This window comes from Stegostoma tigrinum, chromosome 30 (assembly GCF_030684315.1).
Source record: "Stegostoma tigrinum isolate sSteTig4 chromosome 30, sSteTig4.hap1, whole genome shotgun sequence".
NCBI lineage: Eukaryota > Metazoa > Chordata > Chondrichthyes > Orectolobiformes > Stegostomatidae > Stegostoma > Stegostoma tigrinum.
Window position 1 is genome coordinate 45,565,877 of NC_081383.1, and position 14,579 is coordinate 45,580,455.

Here is a 14,579-nt window from a genome sequence, read left to right on the forward strand (position 1 = left end):
ATTCACCCTTAATTCCTGCTCCAGCAACAATCGGAATGGACACTGAGTGTGGCCACAGCAGCAACATTACAGGGGCGGGAGCCCAGGATACTATCAAATCCAGCTCAAGGTTTGATTTCAACAATGTCTTGCAGCATCTTTGAGTAAACCGAGAGATCGGGTCCAGTTGAAGACTCTGCTTTTTCCTTCTTTTACTGTTTCTCTGATTGGAAAAATGTGAACGCTCTCCCAATCATCTTGCCAGTGATCTCAGTCATCTCAGCTACAGGATATCTTTCCTCCTCACATGACCAGTCTTCATCCTTGGAGTCATTCTCGTAAATCTCCTCTGGACCCCTGTCTAAGGCCAGTACATCCTTCCTTAGATACAGCGCCCAAAATTTCTCATAATATTCCAAATGCAGTCTTACCAGAGCCTAGTACAGGGCGGTGTCTTGGCCCAGCCATTTTCAGCTGCTTCATCAATGACCTTTGCTCCAACATAAGATCAGAGTTAGGAATACATTACCATCATAAAGTTACCTCACTCTTAATATCCTAGGGTCTTAATTGACCAAAAACTGATCTGAGGTGAGAAACTAAGCTCAGATCTCTCCAAACTCTGTCTACCATCTACAAACACAAGTCAGCAGAGCGATTGAATACTCTCCAACAACACTTAAGAAGCTTGACACTATCCAGGAAAAGCAGCCTGCTTTAACAGTCATCCCATCCACCACTTTCAACATTAACTTCCTTCGCCTCCAAAGTACTCAGTGCATACAATCTGGAAAATGCAGTGCGTGACTCAGCAAGCTTCCTTAGAGAGCTCTGCCCACAAACCAGTGACCTCAGTCATCCAGAATTGCGAGTGGCCCTCATTGTTAGATCCAGCAGTTCAAGAAGGTAGCTCACCACCATCTTCTCCAGGGCAAACGTGATAGGCAAGAAATGCTGATCCAGCCAGTGATAAAAGAAACATAGAACATTGACTTCTCACCCCAGACCAGAAAAAGAGAGAGACTTCATTTTACATTCTACATATGAACATAGGAACAAGAGTAAGCCATTCAGCCTCTTGAGTCTGTTCTACCATTGAATAAGATCATGATGATTTGCAGCCTACCTCCATATATCTGCCACACACCTACAGTATAAGACTATATTATACACAAGCAGTATTAGGCTTTTTGGCCCATTGACTCTACTTCACCACTTGATCATTGTTGATATGTTTCTCAACTCCATTCTCCTGCCTTCTCTCCATAATCATTGATCGCCATACCAAGCAAAAACCTATCTATCTCAGTCTTAATGACTTAGTCTCCACAGCCTTCTGCAGCATTGAGTTCCACAGATTTACCACCCTCTGGCTGAAGAAATTCCTCCTCATTTCAGTTCTAAAGGGTTGCCCCTTCTCTCTGAGGTTGTGTCTATGGATCCTATTCTCTCCTACTAGTGAAAACATCTTCTCCATGTCCACTCTATCAGTATTCTGTAAGTTTCAGTCAGATACCCCTCATCCTTCTAAACTCCATTGAGAACAGACCCAGGGTCCTCGACTGCTCCTCATATGACAAGGTCTGCATCCTTGGAGTGATTCTTGTAAACCTCCTCTGGGCCCCCTCTAAGCCACTACATCCTTCCTCAGATACAAGGCCCAAAACTTCTCACAATATTCCAAATGCAGTCTGACTGCAGCCTAGTACAGCCTTAGCAGTACATCTCTGCTCTTGCAGTCTTGAAATGAATGCTGACACTGCATTTATCTTCCTTCCTGCCAACTGAATCTGTTAATCTTAAGAAAATCCTGAACTAGGACTTCTAAATCCTTTTGAGCTTCAGATGTCCAAAGCCTTTTCCTATTTAGAAAATAGTCTACAGCTCTACTCTATTCTTCCTACCTGTCATGATGCTGTGGCTTTAAAAGCTATTTTGTCCTGTGTTTTTTTGAAGAGAGGTTGTAATGCGGCGACACGAAATAGTCTTGGGTAATGTAAATAGTTTGTGAGGCCTAGGCAGCCTGAATGGGTGTGGCCAGCTCAGACAGATCAGGATTTCTGAGAAGCTTCAGAAGTGTTGGGGTCTCTGTTTTTAAGCTTCAGTGAACATCTCCTGGCTGTTACTGTCTCTGAAATTTCTCTTGATGTTTTTTTCCTCCTGGATTAGAGAACAACATGTGAGAATCTGTGTCTGAGTTTTTTTTTGTCAAGGGATCTGTTTACGGGATGTTATGATATTGGAATAGTTAATTAATAATAGTTACTGCATCTATTATTCTGTTAAATTTGCCAACAGTTAAGTTATTCTAAATTCCCCTTTATTTGGTAGTATTTTAGCTACAGTGTTTAAATAAATTGTTTTTGTTAAACATAATTAGTTTGATCAATCACACTGTATCTGGAACAGTCACTTTATATTTGCTTTTGAAGGGGTCAGGGTCCAGGCTGCCTTCATAAAATATTTAGAAGAGGTATGGTCTGTTTCATAACTCAACCAAAGTATGTAACCCCACATATTCCCACATTGTATTCCACTGTCTCTTCTTTTCCCGCTATTCTAGCCTGTCCAAGTCCTTCTGCAGCCTCCCTGCCACCCATACTGTCCCTCTACCCATCTTTGTGTCACCTGAAAACTTAGCAACAATACCCTCAGTTCCTTCATTCAGATCATTGATGTTTAATGTGAAGGCTTGTGGTCCCAAAATTGAACCCTGTGAAATTCACTAGTCACTAGCTGCTATCCAGATAAAGATCCCTTTTTGCCCACTATCTGCCAGTCAGCCTATCCTCTATCCATGCCAGTACTGTGCCCCTAACATCTTACACATTTACCTCTACTATCTCACAAGACTTCACTTCATGGACATATGAATCTACGAGTATGGGACAAGAGTGGGTGATTCAGTTTTTCAAGCCTGCTCTGTTATTCATTAAGATCATGGCCACTCTGATTTTAACATCAACTTTATATTCCTGCATATCCCCCAATAATCTTTCATCCCCTTGGTCATTAAGAATTTATGCACTCTCTATTAAAAATATTTAAAGATCCTGCATCCATGCATTTTGAGGAAGAGAATTCCAATCTCACAACCCTCAGAGGGAAAAAAATTACTTCCTCGTTCACATCTGTCTTAGATGGATGATTTTAAATGATGATCCCTAGTTTTATATTGTCCCATAACAGGAAGTATCCTTTCAACATCCATCCCATCAAATTCCGTCGTGATCTTATTTATCTTATTAAGTCACATCTGATTCTGAGAAACTCCAGGCGGTACAATGTCTGGATTAACAATCTATGAATAGTGCCACTAAGCCAATGCCTGCTCTTGATGCCTAATGACTTCAATCATTGTAAGGTTTAGTTCAATTTTGTGATTTTCAGGTGAAGGCTTTCCATCACTTTTTGACATTCAAAATCAGATATTTGATTAGAGGTTCCAATCATTTATGCCTCTGAGCAGTTAGTTGTTTGGAGCTCTGTACAGTACAATTGTTTCCCTTATTTTAACTTGCCTTTAATGCTTCCTGAAGGGGCTATGAATTCGTCAGTCAGACGAATTTCCTTTGTTTAAATGTAAAGTTTAAATTCATTCAAGTTCAATCTGTTAAATGATTATCAAGAGCTGGATGATATTTCCACAATAACATCACTAACCTTCACAGCATTGCCCTCAGCCAGGGTTCAAATCTACTTCTCCCAATCCTGAAGCTGCTCACCTGTCCACATCTGGTCATCAGCTGCGTTTACCGAACTCTCCGGGCTCTCTCCTGATGTTTAAACCTGCCACAGTGCCAGTGTGTGCATTTACCTGTGGGTGGAACTCTATTCAGGTGCTGTGACTCAGACCAGGAAGTCATAGATTCTACCTTTTCCATATTTAGACTGAGTAAGTACTGAAAGAATTAACTGTTTCAATGCCTCAGTCTCTGAGAGGAATGTTGATCAGTGTTTTGAAAAGTAATTTCTTCTAACTCTTCTGTTAACTAGCCTGTTGAGGAAAATAGCCCCTCAAGTTCTCTTGAAGGAATTGGGTGTAGCATGGGGAAGCAGTGTGAATGTATCACAGCGAACATATAGACACAGGAAGATGTTTTAACCACAATGTGAAATGAGAGTATTTACATATGGATTTACATAAGATTATATCAGAGATCATAAATAAGCTATAATGTGCAAAGGCATTTATCCAACTGCCCACTTTCCCAAAAAAATGTAAATTTCCATGTCTTATCTTTGCAAGTGATTTGACAAATAGTGTCAAGAGAGAAAATAATCACTCATGAATTGTTTCACTGCGCTAGTCCAGTTTTGACTGTTCCTACATAGCACTTCAGAAGGATTAAGATACCCCTCCAGCTTTCATGACCTTCTAGGAAGGAGGACAGCACATTCTAGATCATAGTTTAAAAAAAGTCTCCACTTGAAAGGGAAACCTTTTATTCTTAATCCATGTCCCCGAGTTTTCACCTCCTCTCCGAGAACTCATGCTCTCAACATTCACAGCATTTAGATCTTATTGAATGGCAGAGCGGGCTTGAAGGGCCAAATGGCCTATTCCTGCTCCTACTTCTTATGTTCTTATGGTATGTCCCTTCAGAATTTCATGCTTCAATAAGATCATCTCTCATTTTTCTAGCAAGGGCACAGAAAGTACTCTGGGTGGGGAATTTCAATGTTTACCACAAAGATGGGCTGGGCAGCAGCACTGCTGCTAGACTTGGTCTGCAGCAGATGGTGAAGGAACCAACAAGAGGGAAAAAAGGGTACGTGCTAACATGTTCAAACTTTCTTCGTAGCATCACATCCCAGGTATGAATCAAGAGAATAGTTTCTAAAGCAATTGTATAATTTTCAAATAAGTATATGAAAATAAATGCAGTTTTAGTTACATTTTTGAAGATAATTTTTGATTTGGGTCTGTTAACTGTGAGCTGAGAGTTGAAGGTAACCCTTGGACTGTGAGCAACAGTGTGCTTTTTATATAAGAGAAAGAGAGCAAACAAACTAATACTTGTTTATGAGGTCAGTCCAAGAAATTAATTGCAGGGTGATACTTGTTAAAAGTACTTTACAGATTCTTTGAGCCCAGAGAGGCATAATCTCCAATGGCAGATGTAACCAGAACTTCATAGGGAGGCCAGTCCAACAAACAGAAACCAGAATTTGAACTGTGTTCATGTCAGAAGGATTTTGGCTACCATAGCTACAGCATGGAGGTTGAGTTGCTCTGTGGTTGTCCTTCCGTTGTCAACTTATAGAAAATTCAGAGAATAAGGGAGAAAATTGTGGCTGTAAGAGCTGCTCCATTTTTGAAGTTTTTTCACGTTGGAGATGATTTCCTTGATTTCTTGCAGCAGTAATTACTATTTTTATAGGCTGTCGCATTGTTTTGGAACTTTGGAGGAAAAAAGATCAAAACAACATTACATTAAAACAAGAGAAGAAGAAGGGATCACATGGGAGGTGATTAAAAAAAAGTGAACCTTCAGAGCTGACTGGCTAGGCAGTGAACTTTTACAGCTGATGTCTTAGTTTTAAGTATCTCTGGGCGTTGGAGTTAGATCTCAGAAAAATAAACAAACAGTGAAATTTACAGCTGACCTTAGAAAAATTCAGTACTGGGAGGTTCTCACAGCAAGGAAACAGCTAAGTGCTTTTTTAAAGTCTAACCATACTGTGCTTTTCATTGTAAATATATAATACAGAGCAGGGTGACATTTTTTAATATGTTTATTGAGATCTGTCTCTAGATTAAGCTTTTTTTAAAATTTAAGACATTGATACCAACTTACAATGGAGTAGTGTTTTTAGACTATTTTCTAGGTCCGTAGATTGTTAAAAGTGCAAAGATGGCCATTAGTAGAGTGATGCGCTCTTCCTGTCAGATGTGGGAGATTAGAGAGAATTTCCATATAACTGGTGATCACATCTGCAGAAAGCATGTTTGATTGCGAATCCTTTGGATCAGTTGGAGCAGCAGTTAAAGCCAATGAAAAGTTTACAGGAGCTGGGGGGTGTGATGGATGGCAGTTTCAGAAACGTAGAAAAATCATAGGTATGGTTGGATAGATTGATTATCTCTCGGAAAGATAGGACGGGTAGACAGATAGTGCTAGCATGTCCTGTGGCCATCCCCATCTCAAACAAGTGTGGTGTTTTGGAAAAGATAGGGAGTTATGGATTGTCAGGGGAATGTATCACTGACTGCCAAGTTTCTGGAAATGAGACTGGATCTATTGTAACGAGAAGTACATCAGGTTCTAAGCAATCAACTTTGATAGGGGACTCACTAGTCAGAGGCACAGACAACATCTCCATGGCTCGTAATGAGGTATCAGAATAGTGTGCTGTCTCCCAGATGCCCAGAACAAGGATGTCAGAGAGAGTGCAAAATATTCTCAAAGGGGAAAAGGCACCAGCAGGAGGACATTGTATGTCATTGTTTCCAGTGTGTACAAAGAGAAAAGGACAAGGTTCTGAGTAGAGAATATAGGAAATTAGGCAGAATGTTAAAAAGTAGGTCCTCGAGGGAAGTGATATCTGGATTACTCCTGGTACCACGTGCTAGTGAGGGCAGTAATAGGAGGGCAGAACAGATGAATGCATAGCTGAGGGGCTGGTACAGGGGACAAAGATTCACATTTGTGGATCACTGGAATCTCTTCTGGGGTTAGAAGTGACCTGTATAGGGGCGCAGGTTGCACCTGAATTGGAAGAGGTTAATATACTGGCGGTGAGACTTGCTAAAGCTGCTCAGGATGATTTAACCTACTAAGGAGGGCTGGGGGGTGGGGGGGGGGGCGCGGTGATAGAACCTAGAGAGATAGTGAGAAGAGGGATCAGTTTGAGCCTGGTGCGGTTGGGAAAAGAGGCAGGTCAAGTAGTCAAGGCAGGTAGGAGCAAAGCAAAGAATGAGGTGGAGATAGTAAGAACTGCTGATTCTGAAATCTGAGATAACACAGTGTGGAGCTGGAGGAATACAGCAGGCCAGACAGCAGCAGAGGAACAGGGAAGCTGACGTTTCGGGTCAGGATCCTTTTTCAGAAATGGGAAGAGGAAGGGGGCTCTGAAATAAATGGGGGGGGCGTTGGGCTGGGAAAGTTGGTGGGATGGTGATAGCAGGCAATTAAGTCAGTGAGGTACGAGGAGCGGATAAGTGGGAGAGAAGACGGACAGGTCAAGGAGGCAGGGATGAGAGGGAGGGTTGGTCTTGGGATGAGGTCGGGGGTGGGGAGATTTTGAAGCTAGAAAAGTCCACATTGAGACCATTGGGTTGCTTCCAAGGTGGAACATGAGGTGCTGCTCCTCTAGTTTCTGGGTGCTGTCGTTTTGGCACTGGAGGAGGCCCAGGATGAACATGTTGTCCAGGGAGTGGGAGGGGGAGTTGAAGCGGTTTGTGACTGGGAGGTGCTGTCGTTTGTTGTGAACAGAGTGTAGATGTCCCACAAAGCAGTGTCTGAGCCTCCGCTTGGTCTCACTGATGTAGATGAGGCCACATCAGGAATAACAGATACAATAGACCACATCAGCAGATGGGCAGGTGAACATCTGTCTGATGTGGAAGGTTTTTTTCGGACCTGGGATGGGGGTGAAGGGGCAGGTATAGGACCAGGTGTAGCATCTCCTGCAGTTGCAGGGAAAGGTGCCAGGGGGTGGTGTGACTAGTGGGGAGTGTGGACGGTCGAGGGAGTCACGGAGAGAGCAGTGCCTCCGGAAGGCAGATAAGGGTAGGGTCAGATTGTCATCCCGCCTTTACTAGCTTCAAAATCTCCCCACCCCTAGCCTCACTGACCAATCCCCACCACTACCTAACTGCTATCACCATCCTACCTACCTTTCCAAGTTCAACCCCCCACACTATTTATTTCTTAGCTCCCTCCCTTTCCCTATTTCTGAAGAAGGGTCCCAACCCAAAACATCAGCTTTCCTGCTCCAGAGAATGAAGTAGGACTGATAATTTAGCTGCATCTATTTCAATGCAAGACCCCTGACAGGTAAGGCAGATAAACTCAGGTTATGGTTGGGAACATGGGAACAGGATACCATTGCTAATGTAGAAACATGGCTCATTGGTGGACAGGACTGGCAGCTTAACGTTCCAGGGGTATAGATGCTTTAGAAGGATAGAAACGGGGGATGAGAGAGGAAGTGGAGTGGTGGTCTTGATTAGGGATAACATTACAGCTGTACTTAGGGAGGACAATCCAGGGAATATGTCCAGTGAAGTTATTTGGGTGGAACTGAGAAGTAAGAACCTTATTGAGATTGTACTACAGACCCTCAAATAGTTAACAGGAAATTGAGAAGGAAATTTGTAAGGAGATCTCAGTTATCTGTAAGAATAATAGGATGGTAATGGTTGGGGATTTTAACTTTCCAAACATAGACTAGAACTGCCTAGTGTTCATGGCTTGGATAGAGAGGAATTTGTTAAGTGTGTACAAGAAAACTTTTCTGATTCAGTATTTGGACGTACCTACTAGAGAAGGAGGAAAACTTTACCGACTCTTGGGAAATAAGGCAGGGCAGGTGACCGAGGTGTCAGTGGCGAAGCACTTTGAGGTAAATGATCATAATCGTATTAGCTTTAAAATAGCTATGACAAAGGATAACCCTGATCTAGAAGTTAGAGTTCTAAATTGGAGGAATGCCAACTTTGACGGCACTAGACAAGAACTTTCAAAAGTTGATTGGGCACGATATTCACAGGTAAAGTGATGGCTAGAAAGTGGGAAGCCTACAAAAATGAGATAACAAGACTCCACAGACAGTAGGTCCCTGTTAGGGTGAAGGACAAAGCTGGTAAACGTAGGGAATGCTGGAAAACTAGAGACATTGAGGATTTGGCCGAGAAAATGAAGGAAGCATATGTTAGGTACAAACAATGGAGATCGAGTGAATCCCTAGAGTATAAGGGCCGTAGGAGTACACTTAAAAAGGGAATTCAGGAGGGCTAAAAGGGGACATGAGATAGCATTGATAAACATGGTTAAGGAGAATCCAAAGACAAGAACTGATTAGGGACAGTCAACATGGCTTTGTGCATGGGAAATTATTCTTAACTTGCTATCTCAAGGTGTAAAGCTGGATGAACACAGCAGGCCATGCAGCATCAGACGAGCAGGAAGGCAGATGTTTTGGGCCTAGACCCTTCTTCAGAAAAGGCCCAAAACATCAGTCTTCCTGCTCCTCTGATGCTGCTTGGCCTGCTGTGTTATTTCAGACTCTCCAGCAACTGCAGTTCCTACTATCACTAACTTGACTGTTTTGAAGAAATGACAGAGAATTGATGAAGGCAGGGTGGTGGACGTTATCTACGTGGACTTGAATAAGGTGTTTGACAAAGTTCCACATGGTAGGTGGTTAAAGTTAAGATCACACAGAACACAGGGAGAACTAGCCATTTAGATAGAAAATTGATGAGAAGGTAGGAGACCAAAGATGATGGTGGAGGGCTGCGTTTCATACTGGAGGCCTGTGATTAATGGAGCAGGGATTGGTATTAGGTCCTCTGCTTTTTGTCATTTATATAAATGATTTGGATGTGAACGTGGGTGGTATGGTTAGTAAATTTGTAGATAACACCAAAATTGGACAACAAAGGTTACCTCAGAGTACAATGGGCTGAGGATTGGCAGATGGAGTTTAATCTGGGTAAATGTGAGGTGCTACATTTTGGTAAGACAAATCAGGGCAGGACTTATACACTTAATGGTAAGGTCCTGGGAATGTTGCAGAACATAGAGACCTTGCAGTGCTGATTCACAGTTCCTTCAAAGTGGAGTCACAGGTTGACAGGATTGTGAAAAAGGTGTCTGGTACACGTGCCTTTATTAGTCAGTGCATTGAGTATGAGTTGGGATGTCATGTTGCGGCTGTACAGGACATTGGTTAAGCCACTTTTGGAAGACTGGTTTCAATTCTGATCTCCCTGCCACAAGAAGGATGTTGTGAAGTTTGGAAAAAGTTCAGAAAAGATTTACATGGGTGCTGCCAAAGTTGGAGATTTTAAGCTATAAGGAGGCAAAATAGGCTGGAACTATTTTCTTGGAGTATCACAGGCTGAGGGATGACCTTGTAGAGGTTTATAAAATTATAAGCGGTGTGGATAGGGTGTATAGTCAATGGTGTTCCCCAGAATGGCAGGGGTCCAAAACCTGAGGGCAGAGGGTTAAGGTGGGAGGAGATGGATTTAAAAGGGACCTAATGGGGCAACTCTTCCAGCAGAGGGTCAAGCATGTTTGGAATGAACTGCCAGAGGAAATGGTGGAGGCTGGTACAATTGCAACATTTAAAAGGCAACTGGATGGGTATATGAATAGGAAGGGTTGAGAGAGATATGGGCCAAATGCTGACAAATAGGACTACATTTATTTAGGATACCGGACTGGCATGGACAAATTGCATTGAAGAGTCTGTTTCTGTGCTGTACATCTATGACTCAACATGTTAAGTTAATATTCATTAGAGCCTATGGGAAGATGGTGGCACACAGAACTGTTTTCAGAAACCAAGACACAATTGTAGTGTTGCGGATTGTACTGTCTACTTAAGTAAACTAGCCAGTTGCATTTCATTTTCTTCCCTCCTTTGATTCATCCCTCAAATGATCTGTCTGTCTTCATGGAATTGGGAGGCTAAAATCAAAGAAGATTGTTTTGTTGCTTAACATTGCTCTGTTAAAGTTAGTGCTTATTAATAAAATTGTTAAATCATTTAAGCGATGAACTGATACTGGTCTTTTTTAAAAAAAAAAAGTCTGGCTAAGAACCATTGGGATCAACTGAGAGTCATTGAGCATTTTAGTTTTTATGTGTTCAGATACAGGAGTAAAAGGTCATTTTTTTAAATGTCATGATAACAGCAATCCAGAAGTGTTCTCACCAAAGCACTGTACAGCTGCAGTCGAACGTCTCTACATTTAAATACTATTCCCCCTACAATAAGTGGAAACATTTCATTTGCTGCACCTGTAGACAAACATGGTTATTCATAAAGTTGCTGGAAAAGCTCAGCAGGTCTGGTAGCATCTATGAAGAAAAAAGAAAGAAAGAGTCAGAGTTAACGTTTTGGGTCCAGTGACTCTTCCTCAGTGGGTCACCAGACCCAAAACATTAACTCTGATGTTTACTTCACAGATGCTGCCAGACCTGCTGGGCTCTTACAGTGCCTTCTGTTTTTTGTGTAATTTGTTTAAAGTCTAGTTTCCATTAGTGCCCAAGACATTGGCAGGATTTCTGGTGTATTTGGTCATTCTTACCCATCTTTTCCTTATCAACTCTTAAGCTGCCTTGCCCAGGCTTCTCCATAACATTCAACCTCTGGAACGACACTAACTTCCTACCTGCTACAGTTACATGTCTGACACATTTAGGATAGGCTTGCGGGGCCTACCTACTCAGCCCCCTACTGTATGCTTTATACACATGACTGTGGGGCCAAATGCGAACCCAACTCCATTTACAAATTTGCTTGAAACAACTGTTTATAGGTCAGATCTCAAACAACAATGAGACAGAATATAGGATAGAGATTGAGTGCTTAGCAGCATGGTGTAAAAACACACTCTCCATCAATGTCACCAAAACAAAGTATCTGGTGATTGACTTCTGGAAGCAGAGAGGAGAGCATGCCCTGTCTGCATCATACGTGCTGAGGGGGAGGTAGCTGAGTGAATCCTGGTCCACCCACATTGACATGGTCAAGAAAGCACTCATCTCCACTTCCTCAGGGAGACGAAGGAAATTTGGCATGACCCCACTATGGATGCACCACAAACCATCCTATTTGGGTGCATCACAGCATAGTATGGCAACTGCTCTTCCTAAGACCAAAAAAAACTGTGGAGAGTTGCGAACACAGCCCAGTCTATTACACAAACCAGCCTTCAACTCACTGACTCCATCTGCACTTACCACTGTCTTGAGAAAGCAATCAATGTAATCAAAGACCCCTCCCAGCCTGGTTATACATTCTTCTACCCTCTTCAGTTGGGCAGAAAATAGAACAGTTTGAATGCAAATAGTTTCAAGAACAGCTTCTTCTCTGCCATAATTAGATTTTGAATGGACATCTCGAATGTTAATTCTAATCTCTCTCTGCACCCTGTTCTGATACCCTTTGTGTGGTATGATCTGTCTGTACAGTACACAAACATTTTGCATTGTATTTTGGTAAATTTACCGTTCCCGCATACTGCTGGGAATATGTACTTTAGCAACCATCTTTGTTCAGATAAGCTAGCCTCAGTTAAAAATAATAATTTCTCTAGTTTGGTTTCTCACTTGTGAAATGTTTAAGAGTAAACTTAAGACACTAACTCATTCCTTTTCCAATTTTGATCCTTTATAAATTCTAATATTATTGCTAATTTCAAATACATTATCTTGAAAATGGCAAGAAAGGGTTAATGCAGTCATACAGATCTCAGTAGGAGATGGGATGTGTAACTGATCTCATTATGCTAGCAATTACTCAAATATAGGTATCATGACTGAAATCTAAATCCCCAGCAGGTTTTTTTATGACAAGTTTAGAACTCATGATGGCAAGTATTCTTGCCAGGGTCCTGATTCAGCACTCATTCTATCACCTTCAAAGTCACACACCAAAATAAATACTCAAGTGCAAGAGCAGAAAAGCCTGCATTCTAAAGACTCACATTTTAATTTCATTAAAACTCCACCTTTATCTATAAATCCAACAACTTCAGGAAGTACAGAAGAATTATAAAGTGGCTTCTTTTCAAAGTAAAGCTATTTACATGGTCACCTGAAACAATGCAGCCTCCCTCCCATCCTTTTGAACCAAATGAATCTTGGACCCCTTTAACACAAGGAATGTCTGAAGGAAACAAAGAAACAATGATCCCGAAACAAGTACAATCATATACCATATATCCCCGTTCAATACAGCTGCATCTTCCTAAATACTGTCTTTTAATCGTGAATTATTCAAACTGATAGAAGGAGGGCACTCTAAAATGTGTAGCCCACATCTAGGGAATCTGGGTGCAGAGCATCATCAGCACCAAGTCAGAATGTGGGTGTGCTTATTTGTTATGGGAGTATAGAAAAAATAAAAGCAGAATACTGGAATGATGAGATTCCTACTCTTGCTACTTATCAAGCTGTATCCAACGGAATCACAGACTCAGTTCAGCGTAGGAGATGCTCCCCAGTTATAATCACACTGCCACAAACTACCCAGCTGCTTGGGGATGGGTCCCCTATGATAGATGACCGTATTGAAGTACTGGCTATGTGGGCAGACGATTGCCCCTGCAATACCTCCCTTCAGTACTAGCTAGCCCTTTTGAAAGAACCCAGGGTGCTGTTAGTTTGACACAAGGCTGATCAGTGTTAGCATATTTGCTGTCGAGGGTTAGAGACGTCACAGAACTTATGGATTTATAGCCATCAGTTGACCAAATGTTATCCACAAAACAACTCCACTTCTCAACAGATTTTATAATTTTACCCCGTGTGGTCCCTGAGAATTACCTTGTGCACTATATTCAAGGTCTTGAAGGGACACATTGGCAATATAGCAGAGGTACATTTTACTGGGGCAGGGGAATTATTAATTCTGTAATTGCTTCAGTACCACAGTCACTCTGGGCGATAAAAGTATGAAAAGCTAACAAATTTGAGCCACATAGCATTGAACACCAGAGTTCAGAACAAAATACATCCATACAATATACATAAAATGAAACTTTTCTTAATTTAAAGTTTAAACACAAAATAAAATCTTCAGTTTGTGAATTGAAGCAGACAGTGATAAATGAGGAGATCGATGGGGTCTGGAGGCTGCTTTCATAGGCGAGGCAGTATGACGCTTTGTGTTGTGGAGCTCAGGGTCAGTCGGAGGTCAGCACCAGTGCGATTCTGGAGACTGCGATCACAAACAGTTCAAAAATAGAGCGTCACATACATGAAGTGAATAAATAATCTTTTCCTTCCAACTGATACTCAACAGCCATGAATCACCTGCCATTATTCAGGAACGTATTAGAATAATCTTCAAAAAGAAAAATTGGAAATTGGGAAGAGGGTTATCCACAAATTGTTGAACAGCATAGCTTCAGAGGAATTCCTCACTTATCGCTAATGGGCCAGGGCTCTCTGGTCTGGTACTGGGCTGTTACAAATTACCCCAATATTCATCAAGAAGGAAAGCGAAAAGTGCACGTATCAGAGTCTGTGCATCTCTGTCGGATTGAGTTTGACAGGGAGGCCGCACTAATTGAAAATGGACGAGTTGGGACAAACCTGCTGTATATTTACAGTACCATGCGGCAGGGGATTCTGGTGAAGTAATCAGACTGGCTGTTTAACCTGTGTCATGATTTGCACATGGCCATATTTCAAAAATGGTTTCATTTTTCTGGTAGAATTAAATGGGTGGATTCTCACTCCTTCATCCATTGAGCTACACAAAGTGCTTAGTAACATTCGCAAAAGACATTCAGGTCTGTCTGAGTTCGGCAACTGTTGAATTAGCCTACAACGGATACTGAGAAAGCGCAGTTAACACACAGATGGGTTATGCACAGCGATATCAATGGTTGGACACTTTTGTTCCATCCT

The 14,579-nt window shown here is 41.8% G+C and overlaps 1 protein-coding gene across 4 annotated transcripts in view; it reads right to left on the reverse strand.

The window, feature by feature from the left end:
* Window positions 1-3,773, reverse strand: part of LOC125465999 (basic proline-rich protein-like) — a 42,631-nt gene extending 38,858 nt beyond the window's left edge. For 2 of the 4 annotated variants that reach the window (XM_048560072.2, XM_048560071.2), the window contains exon 1: window positions 3,643-3,767. The gene's annotated coding sequence lies outside the window, so the exon portion shown is untranslated. Of the gene's footprint in view, window positions 1-3,642 lie in introns of all 4 variants that reach the window. The other 2 variants (XM_048560074.2, XM_048560073.2) reach the window with 2 other exon arrangements.
* Window positions 3,774-14,579: the final 10,806 nt, after the last annotated feature.